Raw genomic sequence first — 6173 nt, forward strand, 5'->3', positions numbered from 1 at the left:
CTGCGGGACTCGGCGAGTGGTCAATTTCTTTCGATGAGTGGAGGTTTAGTGCATGTCTCTTTACATCATGACTAGATCCACACTCATCCATGGAAGTTGCGTGGTTCGTCGCCGAGGCGCCAAAGTGCGGAGGAGCGGCGGAGATAGACAGGACGCGGACGGCGAGCCGGTGATTACGGGCGAGTATCATTACCGGTGCGTCGTAATGATACGTTAGCGGCAGGTAGGCGCTCTGACGCGAACCGCCCGCCGGCCGCGTCTACCTGAGAGCCTCTGCCGCGCTGCCCAAAAATGTCGTTTAGTTACACTTCGCGCCGATTTGCTATTGCTTGTTCAGAGTGAGTTTTTGTTGTAGTTTTTCATGATTAAGCCGGCGAAGGATTGTTATTTTTTATGGATAAGTCACGGTTTTAACTCGGTTGGCTAGTTTAGGTACATTTTTGTTGTAAGGTTATCGACGCATTCCTGAATTCTCTTGAGCGGCGTAAGTGCACGCGGGCGAGGGGTAGGGAGCGGCAGATAGCGGGGCAAGCGCATCTGCTCCTTCTGAGAAAGGCCATTGTGGCGGTCCCAGAGTGGTCAGTGCGGTGACGTCACGGGCCGGGGCCGACAACCTTTCCCCCGTCATGTACCCCCGCTAATACCTACACATCCGCCGAGTTGCGCTCATGTTTTTGCATCATAGTGATAATTATGAACTTGTCGACGTCGAGTTGAGTTACCTCTCTAATAGCGCTCATTATGTTTTGTTGGCAAATGACTGTACTCATGACAAGCGAATAATGGTTGTCAACCTTCAGTCAAATAAATGAAATGTTACGAAATTATGAATCTATGTCTACTAGATATGTCTATATCTACTTACTTACCGACTGTCTATGCATATCTACTGTCAAATAATATACATATTAAGTATAGATTTTTTTACCTTAGTTCCCGTTCCGCTACTTGTAGCTAGCCATGCCCATCTACAAATTTCAGATTATAAAACCAAAGATATTAACATAAGCGCTTATTTAAGTATTACAACAGTTTGTAGTAGTTAAATATTAAAACATATTATATGCATAGAAAATTACCGCATTAAAGAAACTGTTAGCAATTGTAGCAAATAAGTGCATAAATATGCACGAAATAAGAGTTTATTTTATCTAACACCAGAAATAGTTGTTTTCTCATGTAATTGTTAAACGATTTCAGGTAACTATGAAAGCGAGTATAAACAGAAAAGTTTTTGAATCGTGTAAAAACCCTCCTTCATAGAAATATCTACTATTATATAAGGTAGCTAGCTAGTTGCTAACAACATTTGTATTGGAGCTTCTCTCCTATTAGTTGTTTGAGATGTTACATCCCTTGAAACGGAGAAATGGGCAATTCTAAAAGAATTTTCAATATCATATCAGTAATACCACAAACTACCCCAAACATCCAAACGCACAAGCCTCTTTACAAAATTTATCATCATCTGCTTCTTCCTTATCCCTGTTATTTAGGGTCGGCATAATATATTTCTCTCTTCCATTCATCCCTGTTCGCCTCATCGTCATCTTTATAAAATTATAATACTATATTTATTCATATTAGTCCTTAGAGACAATCTCGTTACATCCAAGTTTACCATCCAGACGGGTCGTGTTCCATGGTTTATTATATTTATTATAACCAGAGATAAGATGCCGCGAATAAATACCAACCAGTTCATGTATATGAAGACTGTGCGAGGATTGTATTATGTACATGGAGACAAATATAAAGAGCATATTTATTACTAAATGAAATGTTACGAAATTATGAATAGGTATATATCTACTATATTGTTTGTAAAAAAGCATAGACAATTAGTGAATATATATAAAATAGTTCGCAACGAACTAAATTATTCATTTAATGCCTCTCTAATGTTGCTGAATACGTCTCAATTTTCACGTGACAATAGATACCGTTTCTCTAATAGAAACCAGACGAAATCGCGTGTAACAGATAGTAATAAATAGGTATTTATTGGTTGAAAAGAGTCCTTTCTTCCCTATTAAACAAAAGTATCACTCTTGTGTTGGACTAGGCCTGTAATGATAATTATACAAATAAATGAAAAGAAAACAATGAAAAATATAGAATATGTACCCTGTTGCCATTACAAATCGGTACTACATTAATGCCAATTCTATCCTAGTAGTAATAGGTATTATAAATACAGAAAGAGATTACTATGAGGAAAGCAAATTAAAATAACTTGAAGTACTCCGGAACTACTGCACCCGTTTGAGAAATTCACTCTTTGGAAGGAAAATCATTCCAGAAATCCAGACTGATAATATAGTAGATATTGCATGAGAAACTCACAAAGAAGCGGGCGAACCCGGGCCGGGTCTTCTTATAAAATATTTGATGGTTCGTTGGTGCCAAAGATGTAAAAAAGTCACACTTATAATATTAATTAATAGTACAGATCTACCTAATGTACCTAATGTAATCAAGAACATATTAAATATTTAATAGAATACGTTTCAGATATGTATTATATTAAATAATATAATAACAATCAATGCATAGGTAAGTCAATGAATTGTCCAATAGAAGAATTTAAAGTTATTTAAAAATGTTATAGCTACTTGAATCGAATACCATTCATAGATATTATTATTTCAGATGGGTAATTCAATAATTTTCGATTCACCCAGATTTTCCTGTTCATTTGCATACGAAATTTTACACAATTTGGCCTTAACAATGTTTTCCTGTGTATCGGTTTTCCTGTATGTTTAATTCATAGTTCTATTGATATTTATTGTACATAATATACCTAGTATTACATATTTTAAGTTATAACTTTACTATGAGTAGAATGAACATTATTGAAAATGGGTTTCATGAAGATAAAGATATTCTACATTATTAGAATTTTTCTATTAGATAGCCATCTTTAGTAGGTACGTTACGGACGTCTACGGACAATAACCAGAGTTGTAGATGCCATTTAATTTTTTTAATATGTTTATTTTTGTATTTGATTCTGTAACCATCACTAAGCAAGCAATCACTACGTTTAGTGACCACCACGAATTTTTTTTTACGATACGGATATTGTACTTAATATATTTCCGAAGAATTAAAATGGCGTGCATAGTAAAGTTGCTGGCGGCCATTTTGAAATTGTATCTTTTCTAACATAATTTGGATTTACACTCCAAAACAGTCTCAAACTATCTAGACAGCTTCCTTACTTGCTATATAAGTAAGGTATTTTAACTAGATAAAAGCATGTATTTGGACTTGTACACCATGTAAAAAAGGGTTAACATAATTTAGCAAATGCAAGCTGCTATGCAAATTCTATATATTTTTATTTACGTATTCAACAAAAAGTAATCATCAATATTGACCGCTCAAGTAATGCATGACCGTTACGAACAACGTTCGTTTCAAACACCATCATTACTCGGCTTTGACTAATTTCATGATCATTCCGGAATTGGAATAGCATTTAACTTTTAATATCTTTTTCTTCTAAAATTCTACCGGCACTGTCTAATATTTTTACAACTTATGTACGGCAAATTTAATTAACTTACTATCTTTATAACTTTCGCGGCAATCTTCAGAGTGAATGTGGCATTAAATACATCGTCTTGTATGGCACTAAAATATTTACTATGTTGTTCATTAAATTCCTACAATTCCTTTAAAAAAATCATCATGTGTAAAAAATTAACATTGGTTTTTAAGTAGTATCTCACTGTCTTTTTACTATTTTTGTGTTTTGTACCTTATTCGCGTGTCAGGACAAACCTACACATAGTTTACTGCGAGTGTGATGTGATTGTGCTATATAACTACGATTCACCTTGAAAGAACACACGGTGAGATCTCAAGAAAATAGTTATTCTCGAATGTGTAGTGACTTAAGAGTATAACGCATTTCTTATAGTCAAAGAACAATATAATCATTTATGATGGTAAATATTCATTAGAATAAATTATTGGTAAGCAGTAATACTAAAAATATATTATCTTCGCCCGAATAACATAAAGTATAAAATAAATATTCAACGTTTAATATGAGCTATTAAATTTTATCTGCAGGCTGACTTCTAAAGCTATCGAATTCTTCGAATTCTACAAAACAAAATCGCATCGAATAAATTACATAATATTCGTTAGAACTGCTCCTATGGTATTATAACATTTTATAATGCCATAGGAGCAGTTCTAACGAATTTATACGAGTATATATAATTAATATTTATTGTTTCAATTTTTGTAGTAATTCACATCTTTCAGATTTTATTTTTATACGACAAACGGGTAAGTTGTGACTCTAGGCAATAAAATATCTCAAAAATTAAATATTGTATAATTAAGATATTTATATATTGCAATGGGCTAGAAAGAGAATAGTAAAAATAGTTTACAAGCAAAATAAATGCTCAAAACATCGAAACTAATTATAAAAAATATTTTTAATAATTTTTATTTAATAAAAATAATTTTTATAATTTAGTAGGTATGATTAATTATTACATCATTTATATTATTACACATTTTTTTATTCTCTTGCCTATATAGAACGCAGATGCGATCAAGAAGACTGCTCAAGAAACTTGCCAGTTGCCCTTTTAAGTAAGTTCTTTTCAACTTTACATTTTTATGATTTCGTATGTGTGCAAACTACAATACCAAATAGCACTAACACTACTTTAGCTATTCATTCAAAAATGAATTATTTATTTAAATGCAATTCTCGTCTACAACGCCATGGATACTTGGTAGGTAGGTAGGTAGGCACCTTGTCTACCGTCACATTGGTTTTTAAGTACCTACGCCTTTATTCTCTATAGGTACCTGCGTACCTGCCCCACTAAACCCACTACCCGGAACACTATTAAGCAGCTCCACGAGGCATAAAAAACTATGTAGAAATAACGCTGAGCTCTGTTGATGGACAGATCGTAATTTACTAAAGGCTTTTATGAAATTGCTTTTGAATTTTGTATTTGAAAGCAGTGTTAACTATTTGTATAGATTTTAAAATACTGTGCATGGTATATTTTGCTGTTGTAATTTTAGTATATTTTCTTAAGTTAAATAATTATTTAGTATATCTTACACTTATAAAATAAAATGCAAGTAGGTGTAATTATATGGTTCTCCTTAAATATATCGAGTACCTATACAAAAAAAAAGTTTAATGCAGAATCAATCTTTTACTATGAAAATAAGAAATAACTATTTTTCCATTATTAATATATAATAGTTAAACGGGTTTTAACACGAATAAAATTTTATGTTAAATTAAGGCATCAGTCAACTCGTGACCACGGTTAGTGCAATCCAATCGAAACTTCGAGAGGTAAATGCCTTTATTTACCATTTACCATAAAATTATTCGTATTAAAACCGGTTTAACTACTTTAATAATGTGTACTAAACGCGAAAGTTTAAAAATAACTATTTCTCCATATTAAATGTTTTCGGTACATTGCTCAAGCGGGTAAGTAATGTATGTTTCCATTTGTTATTAAGTGTTTTTAAAATTAAAAGAATGTTTCCTGTATTAGCTATAATTTCATTATATTTTAACCTTTACTCTATAGCCTTTCAACTAGCAACCCTATTGATGCGTGTCAAATGCATTCGTCCGTCAGTTTTTCTAATTGCATTATTTCTCACCCTATTCCTCAATAATTATTCCATTTACAATAATGAAAGAACTCGTTACAACAACGTTTATTTAACTTTCATGTTTCTTTCGCCATTACAGACCTATTTATCCCCATTATCCCTCATTAATTCGACATAATTATTATGCCATTAAATTAACTCGCAACTTGTCTGATACATTATGTCTAAATTTTCTGCTAGGTCCGTTTGGCTACTAGTTTTTATATCTCGTGATTAATTGGCGTTTAATTTAAAAATTTAATTTGTGTGTAATAAAACAATTTTATATTGTGATAGAGTCAAGCGCCGTGAAGTTACATGAATTATTGTCGTGTTAAACAAGTAAATGTACGAAACAAATTGTATTCGATAGTGAGAGTAAATTCTTTTGAGAATTTTTACGATTTTACACAAAAATGTAATAATGGAATGTATGTTCAACTGTATTGCGAGGTTTATAATAAAATCCGTATCTATTTAGAATATTAACATATATAAGCTATTTATTT

This window comes from Achroia grisella, unplaced genomic scaffold, assembly GCF_030625045.1.
Source record: "Achroia grisella isolate CSIRO2021 unplaced genomic scaffold, CSIRO_AGI_Agris_v1 utg402, whole genome shotgun sequence".
NCBI lineage: Eukaryota > Metazoa > Arthropoda > Insecta > Lepidoptera > Pyralidae > Achroia > Achroia grisella.